Source organism: Mus musculus, chromosome 2, assembly GCF_000001635.26.
Source record: "Mus musculus strain C57BL/6J chromosome 2, GRCm38.p6 C57BL/6J".
Lineage (NCBI taxonomy): Eukaryota > Metazoa > Chordata > Mammalia > Rodentia > Muridae > Mus > Mus musculus.
Window position 1 is genome coordinate 156,602,460 of NC_000068.7, and position 16,544 is coordinate 156,619,003.

The 16,544-nt window shown below is 52.9% G+C and overlaps 1 protein-coding gene and 1 long non-coding RNA gene across 11 annotated transcripts in view; one reads left to right on the plus strand and one right to left on the minus strand.

The window, feature by feature from the left end:
• Window positions 1–6,738: 6,738 nt before the first annotated feature.
• Window positions 6,739–10,963, minus strand: Gm14169 (predicted gene 14169). The gene is made up of 4 exons (NR_040372.1): window positions 10,827–10,963; window positions 10,486–10,737; window positions 10,008–10,115; window positions 6,739–8,768 (listed from the first exon to the last, which is right to left on the minus strand). It is a non-coding gene; the product is annotated as a predicted gene 14169 (long non-coding RNA).
• A 210-nt stretch (window positions 10,964–11,173) lies between these two features.
• Dlgap4 (DLG associated protein 4) overlaps window positions 11,174–16,544 on the plus strand; it is a 150,731-nt gene continuing 145,360 nt past the window's right edge. For 4 of the 10 annotated variants that reach the window (XR_003952548.1, XR_003952547.1, XR_003952549.1 and 1 more), the window contains exon 1: window positions 11,174–11,399. The gene's annotated coding sequence lies outside the window, so the exon portion shown is untranslated. The remainder of the gene's footprint in view (window positions 11,400–16,544) is intronic. The other 6 variants (NM_001277186.1, NM_146128.6, NM_001277187.1 and 3 more) reach the window with 4 other exon arrangements.

A 16,544-nucleotide genomic window follows, 5' to 3' on the forward strand; every position in this document is an offset into this window, starting at 1 on the left:
TTTATTTTATTTTTAACTGTTTGTGTGTCCACAAGAGTGCAGGTACCAAGGAGGCCAGAGGAGGGGGTCAGATCTGGAGCTGGAGTTGCAGGTAGCTGTGAGCAATGTACAGTGTGGGTGCTGGGATCTAAACCACACAGGTCTTCTGAAGGAACAGTCAGTGCTTTTAACCCAGTCATCTCTTTCGACCTCTAGAGTTTGTTGTTGTTTTTTAATCTAGCTCTCTCTCTCTCTCTCTCTCTCTGTGTGTGTGTGTGTGTGTTTCCCACCTTTGACTTTTTGCATAGACCACGCCCTCTGTCTGGAATGTTTCCACTCCAACCTGGGGGGGGGCGGGGAGCGGGGATGCCCTTCATCCCCTTTGTTCTTGAACTTTGTGTTTCATTTTCATTTTGGTCGAGCTTGGCTGGATTTTGGGTTTGGTCTTTGCGTGGAGTCCAAGCTGGTCTTGAATTGGCTTCGTAGCTGATCTTGATCCTCTTGCCTTGATTCCCCAAGCAAGGATTACAGGAATGTCAGCACTACTGGGTCCTTTTTTACTCTTTTCCTTAGATATTGCCTTCTCAAGACATTCTGCCTGATTAGCCCCCAGCGCCTCTACTTGTTTGTTTGTTTTTGAGACGAGGTTCTCTGTGTAGCCCTGGCTGTTCAGGAACTTGCTCTGTAGACCAGGTTGACCTCGAACTCCGAGATCTGCCTGCCTCTGCCTCCCCAGTGCTGGAATTAAAGCATGCGTGGGTCATCATGCCCGACTAAGCTTGCCATTCCTTAAAGAGTTCAGTGATTTTCCAGGCTGACTCCTGGCTCTCCATCAGTAATCCTGTCCACTCCTTGCCTTCAGTCATTGTCTCTCCGGCCTAGCCGCTCCCTCACTGTGCATTTTCCTGGCATTGTCTTAAGGGCTCTGGATCATGAGGAGACTCCTTGGGACCAGAAGAAAAGCCTTGGCCTTAAAGGTGGAATTCTAGCTTCCTCACATCACCCTGAGCCTCACCCCTGCTCCGTGGCCCGCTTCCCACAGCCTTACCCCTCTCGGTAGCCCTCCCCATCTCTATGGCCTCACATTCTCAACAGGGTCTCCTTCTCCAAGCCTCGTACTCCTGGCAAAGCAGCACCTGCTCGCACCCTGACTGTTCTGAGCCTCAGACTGGCTCAGCTCTGCTTCTGAGATGAAGGCCGAGCCCTTAGCCTGCAGCTGAGGGTCTTCCCAGAGCAAAACTACAGCCCGGGTCCTCTGCCACTGTCTGTGGAGATGCACGGGGACAACCTCTGGCCCATGCCAGCCCCTGTCAGCAACTCTTTCCTTGTCTCCCTGCCTGCTCCAGACCCAGCAGAAAGACCTGTCGTGCTGAGTGTATCCTGTAGCCCTCCAATATGAAAGAGCAGACGGAAGCATTAACCCAACGCGCACAGACACACCCACGTGGGTGTGACTACAGAAATCTTTGTCAGCTGACTCGGTCTCCTAGGCTTATCTGCCTCCTAATCCAAGATGTAGAGCAGTGGCACCAACCAGGGCCCCCAGAAAGGACACACAGGTTAGGGTTGTGAGGCACTTTGAAAGGGGCTCACAGGGTGCCTGCGCAAGCAGGTGGGAGCTAGATGTCCCTCTGTAGATGTCTGTGTGTTACCCTGGTGACAATGGCTTTAGGGCTAGCTTGAGAGTGTTGGGGCTGGAGAGGGCCTGTGGCACGTCTCTCTCCCTTTTACTTCTCCCTTGCCATGGGAGGGCCAATGGCTTCCCACATACCCACCCACCCCCAGCAAGGTTCTGTGTTGGTCTGGGAATGGCAATTCAAACAAGTGCTCTCTGCCCATTGGAGACAGAGTCTGTCTCTGCCTGAGACAGACTCCAGCCTCGGCTACTTTATGTGCGAAGTCACTTTTTTGGACCTCAGTTTTTTACTTGGAAAATGAGTTTGTGAATCCAGCAGGGGCCTTGGGAGAAGCAGCTGAAATGACTGTCTGGGGTCTTTCTTACTGCTCATGGGAAATCAATAGGCCCTCACGCTCCCCACTCCCCACCATGTGACTGCTCAAGGCAGGTGACATCCCACCCCTCCCCAAGACAGGGTCTCAGGTAGGCCAGGCTAGACTCGAACTCACTGATCCTTTGGCCTCACCTCCTTAGTCCTGGGATTTTGGGTGTGTTCTACTGTTCCTAGTTTATATGGTGCTTGGATTTGAACCCAGAGTTTCATGAATGCAAGGCAAACACTCTACCAACTGAGCTGTTAATGTATCTGCAGCCCGAGGCAACTTAGTCTTATTTTAAACTGAGACTTTTAAACTTCTCCCATTGCTGCTGGTCTGGGTCTTACATACAATCTGGCCCACGGAGACGTTTGGAATTGCACCAAGGAAAGGAAGGAGCTGGGGAGGCTGCTCATATCCTGGTCAGGACATTAGGATTTGGGGTGAGAATGGTCTTCATAGACCCAAACATGTCTCTGCCTTTGAATCCTACAGATCCATGTGTCTTGGTATGGGGACGGGGACTGCAGGGCTTCAAGGCTTGCTCCAACTGTTAGGTGGTCTGGCCCCTAGCTCAAAAAGTGCATAAAGGCCAGGCTGGCACACAGTAGGTGCTCAGAGTACAGGACTCAACCTCTCCTGCTGCTTCCCTCTCTCCTCCCATGTTCCCTTTCTTCTGTGAGAGAGATGTCTCCAAGGAAACAGTAGGAATTATTTTAAGAAAAGAGCCGAGGCCTTGGGTGGGAGCAGATGGTGGCTTGGGCCTTGGGGAGGCAGAGGCAGGCTGTGCTGGCCCCTGGAGGAGGCAAGGAGACCCAGGTTGCCTCCCTCCAACTCCCATCCCAGAAAGCTTCAGGGCAGGACCTGGAGGCACATCTGTATCAGAGAGCAGAGGCAGAAAATGTTTTCAGCAACCCAAAGAACAATGTGTGGCCTTGTCCGTGTGTTTGCCTCCCCCACCCCCCGGTGGCCCTGAAGACATGCCAGCCTTTAGCCCTGTGGCCTCTGAGTGACCTGGAGGCCCAGTGGCCAGGGATGGGACAGGAAACAGGTTGGATTGAGGCTTGAGTCCTGAGCTCAGGACAGCAGGTGTTCCTGTGCTGAGCAGAAGCTCTTTCACCCACTGGCTCATTCTTTCCTCTCACACCCACGGGTTCCTTCCTCCTTGGATGTCCTCCTCAGAGCATCCTTCTTGTGGGATTTTCTTATCCCGTTTATACCGATGAGGAAACTCAAGTATGGAGAAACAGAATGAGTTCTGAAGACCATACACAAAAGGCAAACATCTCTCTCCCAGCCTCAGCCTCAGCCTCTCTAGACCCCATCACCTTCAGCAGAGGCCCCTACTCCTTGCAAGGACATAGAATCTGTCATGATTTGTCCCCTGCTGACCTACGTGGCTCTTTATCTCCATGATCTGACTCATGTGCACCAGTCTCTGCACATGCCCTCAGGATGGAGAGTCCTCCCTGCCCTCCTCTTTTGCCTTAGGTTCCATCCTTCATCTCTGCAGACCAGGGCTTCCACGCTGTGGAGGATGGGTTGGCATCCCTCTGAGACAGCTGTGTTCTCTCTAGTCTCCAAAGGCCACCGCACCCGAGGCATAGACTCAATGGGTATCCATGAAAAGGATGCGTGAGTGGCTGAATAAAGACAGGGAGCACTGGGGACTTCCCCTCCTGGCTTCAGTTTGTTCTCCTAACATTTTGCAGGCACCTCCTCCAAGCCAGGCCTGGTGCCAGCCCCGGGGACAGCCATAACTCAGCCTCAAAAACCACTTTGCAGTTAGTTTACCAAGGGCCTCTGTTGTATGAGTAAGTCACTGGCCCTGCCATGCCAGTCTCTTTGCTTCTGTCTACTTTCCACGGAAACAAAGGCCCAGTGAGGAGGTTGGTTACATTGTAGCCAGTTGTGCTATAGCCAGGATAAGGTTGGTTACATTGTAGCCAGTTGTGCCATAGGCAGGATTGGAACCCAGGTCTGTTCACTCAGCCCACACACCTTTCTCACAGAGAAGCCAGGGCAAAACCAAGCAGAGGGATCTAGAAATAGTTGGGAATACTGGTGAGGTGAGGGATAAGAAGAGGACAGTCCCTGTTGTCCCCATGCTAGGAGAAATTTCCCTCACAGTTTTAGAATCTCCTGTTTGTAGGCAGTTGATGGAGAAGAGCTGGTAAAGGGCCTGCCACAAGGCCTGATGACCCGACTTCCATCATCAGAACCCATTCGGTAGCAAGAGAGAAATGATTCCTGCAAGCTATCCTCTGACCTCCATATACATGCTACAGCACACACACTCATATGTACACACATTGTGGTACACACACTGACACACACTGACATACACACACACACACATAAATAAATAAATAAATAAATAAATAAATAAATAAATAAATAAATAAATAAAATTTAAGAAGAATTTCCCCCTTGCATGGAGTTACACAGACACAGAGGTCCGGTCGTGGTGGGTACCAAGTCTGACAAGCACTTCCATTTGACAAAAGCTTGAGGTAATACTGAGTCTGAAGGAGTTACTTCCAAACTCATGGATGTTTGTCAGTCTGGGTCCCCAAAAGCAGACCTCTAACAAAGCCCTTGAGTGTAGGTAGTTATCTGGGAGGTGATGGAGGCAGCCCGAGGAACTGAAGAGGATGAGAGCATGCAGGAGAGGAAGTTAATAAAACGTACCCTAGGGAGTAGAGGACCACGGTGGGCTACTGGCCTCTATCCTACACCTTCTGAGAAATAGTGAAGGACATCCCAGAACCGTTGCTCCCAAAGACTGGTGGCTGGGGCTTCAGTTCTGGGGGTGTTGACCTTACCCTGCACTCCAGCTATCTTGGATTCTCACTGGATGACTCCAACCTCCACGGGTAGGCAGAGAAGGGCAGCAATGTGGGCACCTAAGGGTCATGGTCAGAAGCTGTCCACCACAGATGCAGCTGGAGTTCAGGGTCAGTGTTTGCTACAGTGTTCCCGACAAGTGTATCTTTATTGTATTTTCCAGTGAAACAGATCACCTCTGAGTGGGTGATGCTGAGGCTGAGCCTTGAAAGGCAAGGATGTGATGGGAGAGGCAGTAAAGAAGCAAGAGTCTCAGAGAGAAGCTCGAGTCTAGACCTGAGTCGTGAGATGTTGTGGATTGCCCTGGTGCGGTTTGGATTTTGACGTTAATTCTGTTTTTCCCAAGAGGGGCTTCCTAGGGACTCCAGTGACTTCTTGTGAACCTTCTCCCCATTTTAACTTGTAAAATAAAAGCTAGAGCTGGTGATTGGGCAGTGAAAGAGAAGGTGGGCTAAAAACTTTTAGGGAGAAGGAGAGGGGAAGAAGAAAAGACTACGGAGGAGGAGGTGAAAGGAAAATGGAGCAGAAACAACGTGGCCTGGAGAAACCGCATGTTGTAAGGGATCTCATAGCTGAGGAATAGAGTAGTGTAGTGGTAGATCTACCCAATCCAGACGTGCAGCTCGTATTCATATTAGTTGAGTTGTATTTACTTTGAGATGTCACCAGGACCGGGTTAGGGAAGCTAGAGAGTCAAAGCTGCTGACCCAGGGCTCCAAAGTTCTATCCTCGATGTATTCTGAACAGGGATGCCTGAGATGTGCCCAGAACACTTTCTTGGGAGTGGACATAAGGATGGGTTGGAAGGGGAGCCTGGAATGGGAGGGCTGTCAGGAGATGCCCTGCAGGAACCTGAGACCCAGGATGCTGTGGAAACCTCTCTCTTCTAATGTGCCTGCATAGCTGGCCCCGCCCTGCACTCCTGTGGGGCTGCAACCAAGCATTCTCCAGGACTGTCTTGACCCATCCGGGTAAAATGGGCCTTGTTATATCTAGGAAGACCACCACTGAAGTTAGCCGCTGCCAAGTGAGCTCTCTGCTAGGAATATTTCCAATCTGGTTCAGGCATTCTATCCTCCGTCAGGGTCCTTTCTGAACCCCACAGCTCTGGCTCCTGTGTAGTGGGAACTGGAAAGTTTGATGGCAGGTGCCGGGGCGATCCTGGAGCGTCAGAGTACCAGAGCCTCTTCTCTACCACATTGGTATCCCTTCTGGTCTTTGGGATGGGTCAGACAAGTGTTCCGGTGTTGTAATTACTGCATCTCTTGCCCACAGAACCCTGATTATTCATGTTACCAGACTATGCTGGGATTGAACAATCCTCTCCTAAACACATATCTATCTGCCCTTGCTACTTTGCTTTTTTTCTTAGAAAGATTTCATACTATAATCTAGGCTATCCTGGGATGTACAGTGTAGCCCAGGCTATCCTTGAATTGCCCTGCCTCTCCTACCCCAGCTTCTCTAGCCCTGGGATGACAGATGAGAGCCACCCTCCTCGGCTCTTCCCCCTCCTTCTATCTCCATAAAATGTCTTTAAAACTTCATTTCATGTGTATGAATGTTTTGTTAACATTTGTGTCTGTGCACCACGTGAGTGCCTGGTGCCCATGGACATCAGGAGAGGGCATCAGATCCTCAGGAACTGGGGTTACAGAGATGGTTGTGAGCTGCCATGTTGAGGCTGAGACTTGAACCCAAGCCATCTCTCCAGCTCCCGCTCTGTCTCTCTTGATAATACATTCTGAGTCTAGAGTGATGGTTGCAAGCGCTTGTGACTCTTCCAGAAGACTAGAGTTCAGTTCCTAGCATCCATGCTGGGTACTTAGAACCTGTGACTTTAGCTCCAGGGCACGTAACATCCTCTTCTAGCTTCTTGGATACACACGCACGCATGCACACATACACAAATAAATATCAGATTTAAACTTAGTCATTTATTATATAAATGAATTTCCATTTTAAGTGTTTTAATTATAAACTCGACGTATTTGCCCTCAGCGTCTGCTTGCTTGAGACAGGCTCTCTCGTCACCGTCTGCGATCGAAGGACTAGCTGGTGCCTAAGCCCCCTGTCTTCACCTCCCATCTGGCTGTGGAGTGCCAGGATTACAGACTCACAGCACCTCACCTGGTTTGCATGAGTTCTGGGCATCAGAACTCCAGTCCTCAATTCATGTGGCAAGCTCTTCATCTGAGCGTTCTCCCCGGGGTCCTGTTGTCATTGTTGTTGATGTTGTATTGAGGGGGGAGGAGGGCAGGAGGGAGGGAAAGAGAGAGACAGGAGATATGTGGTTTGTGTGTGGAGTGCTCATGCACATGTGGGTGCTAGTGCATATGCCTATGAATGTGTGTCTGGCCAGAGGTCTTTCCTTAGTCAGTCTCCATGTTCCTTTCTTGAGACAAGGTCTCTCCCTGGACCTAAAGCTCATCAACTTGGCTAGGCTGGCCAGCCAACAAGCTTCTGGGATCCCCCATCCTTGCTCCCCTCTCCCACTTTTTACATGGATTCTGGAGACCCGAGCTGATGTCCTGATGCTCAGACAGCAGGCGCTTTACCAACTGGGCTTCCCCAGCCCTCTCCTCCTCCCCCCCCCCCTTTTTTTTTTAGTATCTCAGACACTCGGAGCTAACAACCCTGCCTCCACGGTGCCCTTCAGCATTGGTGCGGGCATAGGTTTAGAATGAACACACCGTATTAAGTGAGCTTCTCCCTGGTCCACCTCATTCTCAGTGTCACTGTATGTATGAGTATCAAGATGACATGCCTTTGCTCCTGCTTGTTACTGTATGCTCACAGCTACCACCTTGTGCGGGCTTTTGTCCAGTGACTGTTGATTGGAATCTGTTTATGTTGGGTGTGATCCTGATCCCGTTGTTCTACGGCCGCGGCGTCTATATCACTGTTCACTTGTTCATTGATTTACCCTCCCTGCGGTTGCTAATTGGACTGCCTTCAGGTCTTCTGCATTGCAAAAGGTCTCTGTGCACCTTCCTGGGCATCTCCCACCTCCACTCACTGTAGCGTGGGGACCTACAGGGTAGCTTCCTTAGGAACTTAGTAGGCATTCAGACTCCAGGGTCCTGCTGAGGGGGCCTGCTTGGGAACTGAAGGGATGCTGTATGTGGAGCAGCAGTGAGATTGGTGGATCCTGTGGGTGGTCTAGCTCCCCCTCCTTCCAATAGGATGTCAGGGCTGCCTCTGAGCTTCATCTTCGCTAACTTTTGCGATTGTCCTAGTCATTTTTGCCGGTCTGTGGGCATACAGTGACAAATGGTCATGGCCTTGATTCACGACCCCAGTAGCTAAGAAGCACAGGCATCATGCCTACCACATGTTTACCCTTTGTGAACCTCCTGATGCTTTCTCTCACCTAGCCCAACACTGACTTTGTGTTTTCTGTTTTCTCAGCTGGAGGCATCTCCCTGTGTCACTCCTTGTCACCTCCTTCAGGAAGCCTGCCTAGACTTCTGCTCTTTAACCTCACAGAAAGGAAAATTCGGTGTCATTGTCCCTTCATTTCCTGCCTGGGAGCCCCGCCTAAACCAAGGAACTTGGAGAGTCCTGCATGGCTCAATCCCACAGTAGTAAATATGTTCTAACTCACTTTTTATCATTTAAAGGAAATGTTTACATTTTCAAACAGTCTAAATTATGTGTGTGTATGTATGCATATATAATGTATATATGTATGTATGCATATATATGTGTATGTGTGTGTGTGTGATGGTGGCATATACACAGTAGAGTTTCATTCAGTCACAAGGACAGTGAAATCATGTTCTTTGCAGGGAAATGGATGGACCCGGGGATTATTGTGGTGAGAAAATAGAGCAGCCTCGAGGAGACAAACAGTGTGTGTTTTCTCAAATACGCAGAATCTACATTTAAATATATGCACATTATATGTATGTGACATGAAAGCAGAAAGGAGAGGAAGTAGGAGGCTGGCAAGGGGAGGGGTGGAGGAGGGGAGGTACAGAGAGATAATGTTTAATGTCATCATGAGCCCATTATTTTGTATATTAACTAAAGATGAATTAAAATGTCCGAATTGCTAGCTTCTCTCAGCAAAACCAGAAGACATGGCCTCATAGGGACATCTTTTTTAGGGTGACAGTTTGCTGGTGCAGAGGGTAGCAGACCCCTGTAACTCGAACTCACGCCCTGTGCAGGCCCTGTCTGTGGCCATGTGGGCTTGTGACCCCTACCTCTGCAAGCATGCCTGTGGTTTCTTTCTCTCAGTCTCTCTCCTCTTTCCAGTCTTCCCCTTCCCACCTCTTCCCTGCACAGCCCCAGCAGCCTCTCTGGCCTTTCCTGTCTCTCCCAGTCACTGTCCACGCCACAACCCTGCTCAAGAACCAGTATCGCATCCACTCCCTGTTCCCTTCCTAGACACTGCCTGACTTGTAACAAGAAGTATTATCACAATATAAATGTATCTGGTTTACAAATGTCTAGATAACAGCACAACAGGCACTTGAGACTGCACACTGTTTCAGGGACACTGAAGCCTCTACCACACTCCCATCACCTGTCCTCGGGGCCACTACTTGTCAAAATCTGCTATTCATCACTCCTGTGTGTATTCTTATATTACATATGCCAGTGTCCCCAAATAATGCATAGCCTTATGTTGTCTGTTTTCCAACTATGTGTCCGATTCTTCCAGCTGCAACTTGCTTTTTTAAAAATCCAATTACATATTATTATTATTATTATTGTTAATGTTATTATTATTTTAAAGATCATATTGAATTCAGGTGAAGCTCACAAGTCATGAAATCCATCTCTGAGTCCTCACAAGCCAAGTGTGGCTCTGTGACCCGTCCTAACAGATGTTTGAGGCTTGTGGCATGGGGACAGCCTTCTGTGGTCACTGTTTTACCCGGCTCCAGACAAACGGCTGTTTAGACTGTGATCAGCTTTTCACTTATAGTCAGTGCTGCTGTAAAGCCTCGGTGAACAAGGCCCTGAAACCCTTTTCTGAGGCCGGTCGACACCTGCTCATTTTAGCCAGCTACACAGTGCAAGGCCACTGTTCAGCCCTGCCAGAGGCTTCCGAATCCATAGAGGTCTTCTTAGCTACCCAAGGGAAGGGACCTTGTTCCTCTCCAGTGACAGCTGCCTGAACCTACAGTCCCTCCTCTCCTGCCCTTCACCCTCCTCTAGGACTCCAAACTGACCTTTCCTCTGCCTATCTTAGCCAGGAAGCCAATTCCTGCAGCATGGGTCATGGCAGATCTCCTCTGGGCCAGTAGCTGTAGTTGGTGGGAGTCCAAACAGCACAAACCCTGGGAGAAAGGGAAGGTTGGTTGTTTTTTTTTTTTTTTTTTTTTTTTTTTTTTGAAGGGAGGCATGGGTGGGCCAGTAGTGTGAGAAGCTGGTACATGAAATTGCTCTGGGTCTTGAGGGATGAGTAGGAGTTTGTCACTGAGAGATGGTGGGAGGGCATTGCAGGCTCAGGCAAGAGGAGAGGCTAGGACTAGAATAGTGGGGTAGAGATGTGAGGAGGGTGGGCAGGCAGTGGAAGAGAAGAAAGAGGCCTGGAGGAGCCTCAGTTGCATACCTAGTATTCTCCAGGGACAGCTGTGTGGGAGCCAGGGGAGGAGGCACATCCATTTGACACCTATTGAATGCCATGATCCAGTACGAAGAGCTTACCTCTATTCTTTATCTCTTCGGTTTCTTAAGGAGGTAGATGCTTATGTGGTCCCGATTGTGCGGGTAGAAAAACGAGCTCAGGGAGAAGCACGGACTATGGTCCGTGATCACAGAGCCCCCGTGAGAGGGAGGACAGGTGCCCGGCCACGAATTCCAGAGATGCGTTAGCCAGCCAGGTACTGCTGCCCAAAACAAGGGTTCTCCAGGAAGCGGGTCACCGGGAGGGGGCACCCGATCCTAGAGGCAAGAACCCTAACGGGAGAAAGAGGGGTGAGAAGAAGCCTGACTCCCGCAGCGAGACCCAGACCAGCCGCATCTTTCCCGTGCCTCAGTTTTCCTACCCCACAGTGAACGCAGCCAAAACACCTTCCTGCCGACCCACTCAATAACCCAGGTTTCCAAGTTCGCGCGCCACCGCGGCCAGCGCTGTGTAACCTCGCTCCGGTAGTCTGCCCTCTCTGGACGATCGGTCGCAGATTCCCAAGCGCTCTTTCCGCTACACACCCAGCGTCCGCAGCCGCGGTGCCCCTCCCCTCCCCTTCCCTTCCCCGGGCGGGCGGCGGGGGTGGCGCGCCGGGCCCCGAGCGGCCCCCGCGGTCCCCCGCAGCCCCGGGCCCCCGGCCTGATCCGCGCCTGGTTTTGGGCGCAGCCGCGCGGCCCCCTCCCCCGCGCGCGTCTCCCCGCCCCCCGCCCCCTCCCCGCCGCTCTCGGGGAGCCGGGGCCGCGCGGCTCCTCCTCCCGCAGCCGCATCTGGGGCGCCGCGCCGGCCGGAGGAGAGGCATGGGGCGCCCGCGGGCCGGGGCCGGGGCCGGGGCCTAGGCGAGCGAAGCTTAGAGCGAGCGGAACGAGCGAGCGAGCGGAGCGGGCGCAGCGCAGAGGCCGAGTGGACCGAGGCGGTCGAGCGCAGGGCGCAGGTGAGCGCGCGGGGGTGGCACGCGTCAAGACCCTCCTCCGAGGCTAGATCGGGGGCAGCCCCCAGCCGCGGGCAGACCCCGGGACAGATGCGCTCAGCGACGGGGTCTCCCGGATCCTCTGACGGGCAGTGGCGCCCGGGCCTGGGGACCGACGCGGGCCGGCCCCTCCGATGCTGTCGGCCCTTCCCTGGCCGGGGCGCAGGAGCGGTTCCCGGCCCTCCATCCGCAGGCGGCTGGCAGCGGCAGCCCCCTCCCAGCCGCGTGTCCGGGCGGCCGGGGCTTCCTTGCCTTCAGCCTGCCGCACGCTCGTACTCCCTTCCCGGGATCTCCCCGGGACCGGGCATCCGGGGAGGGGGCGGGCGACCCCGCGCCGCATCGCCCCCGGAGCGCTCGTCTGCCCGGGAGGGGCCGAGCGACCCTGGCACCTGGGCTGTGGGGGGGCCGCTCACATGGCCACGGGAGGCCCCCACGTGCGGCGCCCCGCGGGAACGGGGGTTCGCGTACAGAGCGGGTGGAGGATAGACCAGGTGGCTGCGGAGGCCAGCTGGGTCCAGATGTGCAGGGCCTGCTGGGAGGGGACATGTGCTACCTGGGCAAGTGATGGTCCCTGGGCCTCCTTGGGCAGAGCTTGCCTTGTCGGATTCCCCATCCAGCCCTTCATCCATCTCCTTTCTCGCGTTCTTCTATGCTGCCTGTGTTGCGGAAAGGGCTGTCACCGACTGTTGATGTTGTGGGGGAAAATGAAATGGGGGAAGGGTGGTGGGTAGGTGGGTGGGTGAAGGCCAGTTGTGGCGGAGATACCCAAAGGATGGGGAACCTTACGCTTGGAGGACTGTGCTGATGGGGGGGGGGGGAATGTCCCAGCACCTCCACCTGCTTGGAAGTAGAAAATGCAGAGGGGGAGGGGGCTGCAGTCCCCAGCCCTAAGGAGGCTGGACTGCCCCGCCTCTACTCTTGGCACCTCCTGTGCGGTGGGGGAGGGTCCGGTCCCTCTGCCTCTGTGGCTTCACCAGACAGGACCATGTCAGAATGCCTGTTGGAGGAGTCTGTGGAATTCTTCCCTCAGGTGGCTACCTCTCTCCCCTTCCTCTGGTATAGAAAACTGTGGGCTGCCTGGGCCAAGGGTGGTCCGAGGGGCCTGAGCCAGACTGTTAAGGACAGCGGGACTGGGTGGGGCCGCAGAGCTGGCTTCCGGGCTGATAGCCGAGGCTCGGGTTGGGGGGCCATCCTCCCCCTCAGCTGGGCTTCAGCGACTGCTCAACAAGCTCCGAGTATGTTCCCAGTAGCTTCTGACGATGCTGTCTGTGCACGTGGGGCAGGCGTGTGTGCCTGTGTCTGTATTGGGGTTGGGGTGGGATAGAGTGTGTGGGTTCTCCGGAAGCTGGGCAATGCCCGGTGTGCCTGTGAGTGGTGTCCGCGAAGCCCTCGTCCATTTAGGCCAGGTGGAGCTAGGCTGGGCACTGGAGAGGTAGGTGGGCAGGGCCCCGAGTCAAGAGAAAGTGTGGGGTAGGCAGGGCCTGATGACTGACTTACAGAACCCGGTACCCAGGACTATCCTGCTGGTGTCAGCCAGAGATGAGCTGCAGGTTTGAGGGCTGTGCCCCGGGCCGGCGCACGGCTGCTTGGCAGCCGAACTTGCTGTTTTGAAGGAAGGCTGCGCAGCACTCAGGGGCTGAGGGTGGAACGTGTACTTGGGAGCTTTCAGAGGACTCAGTGACGTATCTAGTGTATCGGGGCACCCACTGGCATCTTGTTAGGATTTTGTGGCTCACAGGCATCTGGCTTCATAAATGCCAGCGTACCTACACACTGAGGGATATTGTCCGCTGCCCTTTACCCAGCAGAGAGCAGGGTCTCGCCCCTCCCCTACAACTGTAATTGATGAGTACTCATTGATTTGAAAAATAAAATAAAATAAATTTTAAAAATAGCGTTCCCGAACTCCAGTGGACTTTAGTATATTTTCATTTAAACATTCCGAAATGGGAATGAAAAAATTTTAATTCTGATTTTCTGTTTTTGGAAAGCATATAGTTGGTCCATAGTTCCCAGCCTGAAGCCCAGCCCCCTCCCCGCAGCAGCTACCTCTCAGCTGCATCTTGCTCCCCATCTTCTCTCACTTTGGCTCTGGTCTCCCTGGCCTGCTTTCAGTTCCTGGACTGTGTTCAGGTTGCATTTAGCCTCAGGGTCTTTGAGCATACTGGGTCCTCTGCCCATACCCCCTCCCCCAAGTCCCCACCCACATCACCTACTTAACTCATCAGCCTGGCCTCATCCTGAACATTGCCTTTGGAAAAAAGCCTCCTCCGTGCCCAGGCCACTGTGTCCCTGTCAACATCTCCACAGCCCCAAGACCTCTGTGCTGTGACTGACATGGGAGGGGCGGCGACACACCTTCCCATTAGCCTCCTTGTGCTGAGGACGGGTCTTGACTGGCTGAGGGAACTTGCTCTTGTTTATTTATTATTTATTTATTTATTTATTTTTGGTTTGAATGAATGGGTGAGTGTGAACTGGGGCATTCCAAGTGGAGGATGGGCACAGAGGATACTTGGTCAGGTCCAGTTGCCCACATGACTGTCCTTATGGGTTCCTCTGGCTCCAGCTGGCTCTGTACACCCAGAGGCACTTGGCAGACTTGTGGAAGTTATAGGTCTGTGGCCTCTAAAATCCCAGTGTGTCCGTGGGTAGGTCCAGCATCTTTGGGCATTCCTGTGGCCCCGTGGTTGGGTACCTGTTTCTGCATCACTTCGTGGGTTCAGATCAGTTGCCTACCTAGCTACCTCTTGTTGCATTTATGGGAGTGGGGAGTCTGCTAGCTACTAGTTTCTTGCCTGCCATTCCTTCTTTGGGCCACTAGTGTTTCCTGCTCCACTCAGTGCTTAGTGCTGGGGGGCGGGGGTGGTGCAGAGAATCAAATCAGAGGAGATCTGGTACGTGACCTGCTGCTCTTCCTGTCCTGGGGACCCGTGCTGCCGGGTGCTGGAAACCTGTCCCCAAGAACATGTGCTGCTCTGGGCTTGGGGGGCCTCAGGGATGTGAGTGAATTGAGCATGAAGGAGCAGGACACTGCCGGCCAAGGACCCCACAGGCATTCATAAAGCCAGGAAGGCAGCCTGCGTCTTAATCAGAGAGGTGGCCTCCTGAGTGGTCCTCGGGGACACTGGTCGTGAAGATGAGCTGCTTCTGTGCGCACTTTGGGGCGCAGGATCAGGCTTGGTCTGCTCTAGTAAGTTTGAAGGACTGTGTGTGTACAGGTCCAGGGTTGTGGTCCACAGACTGAGAGGGGCCAGCAGTTTCTCCTGATGGGTGATCCTGCCATTAGAGAGGTGAAGTGGGCTGGCTCAGGTAGAGACATCACTCTTAACTGAACCCTGACTGGGCACATTAAGTAAATGGCTAATCCCCTGCAGGGCTTCCTATGGTGGGGACACAGAGACAAATGTATGCTCGCTCAGTCCACTGGACTCTTTTGTTGGGCTCTTAGCTGCACATGACTACCTGTTTTGTATATGTGGTCTGGGGAGCAGTTGTTGTTGATTCTCTGTACCCACCTACTCAGTAGTCCCCTGGCAACAACCTCAGGCCAAGATTGGAGCCTTTGGGGTGCGCTCAGCACCCTGCAGCTTGCAGGTCACATTCAATTTCCGCACTTTCTAGCCCTCCCCTTGGCAGGAATGACGAGGAAATACCTTAGTGTGTCTGCCTGGTGGGGAAACTGAGGTGCAGGAGCTGCCCACGGCCACTCAGAGGCTGAAGAGTGGACCAGTAACCCCGTCACTGCGCCCTAGGGATAGCCATTGTGCCAGGGCTTCTCTGGAGTAGATGGCACATCACTTCCTGAGCGAGAAGCAGCCTGGATCCTTCTCTGCTGGGTTTCGCAATGCCGCCTCCTCCCCACCGAGCCGTCTGACGTGGCCTTTTCAAAAGCCCAAAATGAATGGAAGCACATTTTGTTTGGAGAATTTTGCTACACCCCTCACTAGGGCTGGTTGCAAAACCAGGCTTGGGGATTCCTGCTAATGTTGACAATGATGATAATAATAATAATAACAGCCGTTATCAGCAGCTGACAGTTAAAAAAACAAAACAAAACAAAAAAATCAACTCTCTGCTTGATAAAGCATCATTGACCATCTCCCAGAACTGAGCGTGTGGTTCAGGGTCTGCTACTTAGTAATACTGACTCCAAGCCTCCTATATCTGCTTCAGCCTCTACTACATCCCATTTTTATTGGCCCCATTTTACAGATAAGAACATTGGACACAGAGAACTTTTAAGTAATTGGATCAAAGCCACATAGATGTCAAAATCCTGGTACCAGGATTTGGATCTAAGTTAGCGAGAGTTTAGAGTCTCACGTTAGCCCCATCCTCTGGGGATCCTGAAGTGTTCCCGCTTGTTCACCAGCATGTGATGGGTATGAAGTTTATGGGATCAACTGCAGTAGGCTCGTTTCGGGGAACCTGACTGTATCCACTGGCGATGGGTCCCCACTTGGTAGAAGTAAACAGCCTAAGGCATCCCTGGAATTCAAGTGTCTCAGCCCTGTGATAGGCCTGGTCTGAGCTTTGCTGTCCCTTCCTGCGCTGCCCCCACTCCCACCCCCCTGTTACATGGTGGTTACTAACGGAGGCTGTGACCCGCCCTTAAGACGTCCTATAGATGTGAGGTTATATGGGTGGTAAGAAGTGACCACCACTGCCAGCCCACCCCGGGGAGCAAACAAGGCACTTGGTCCCCAGGATCTTTGGGTTAAGAAGCAAGCTCCCCCCCCTCTGAAACAGAGCAGCATCTCCAAGAATGGCATCACACATGGTCAGAGGGACATTTGGTGCTCTACAGGGGTCAGAGTGCATCTGATGGTACAGAACTGGGATTGAAACCCTAGCATGTGCATGGAGCAAGACCCGCTGGTGCATAATTGAGTGCCTACTGTGTACCCAGCATTGCAGGATTAGGAAACCATCCTGACTGGGAGGCACTGGGACACCATATACCCCAAGTTCTGGTCTTGGGGTATTGAGCCGTTGGCTTCCGGGCTTAGGCATTTGTCTCTGTGTAGTGACAGGCCCCTGGTGGGTCTTGACATTTGTCCGGAGGTGATGGACTGCATGATGCTCTGTTGCTGTGGTCCCTGCCTT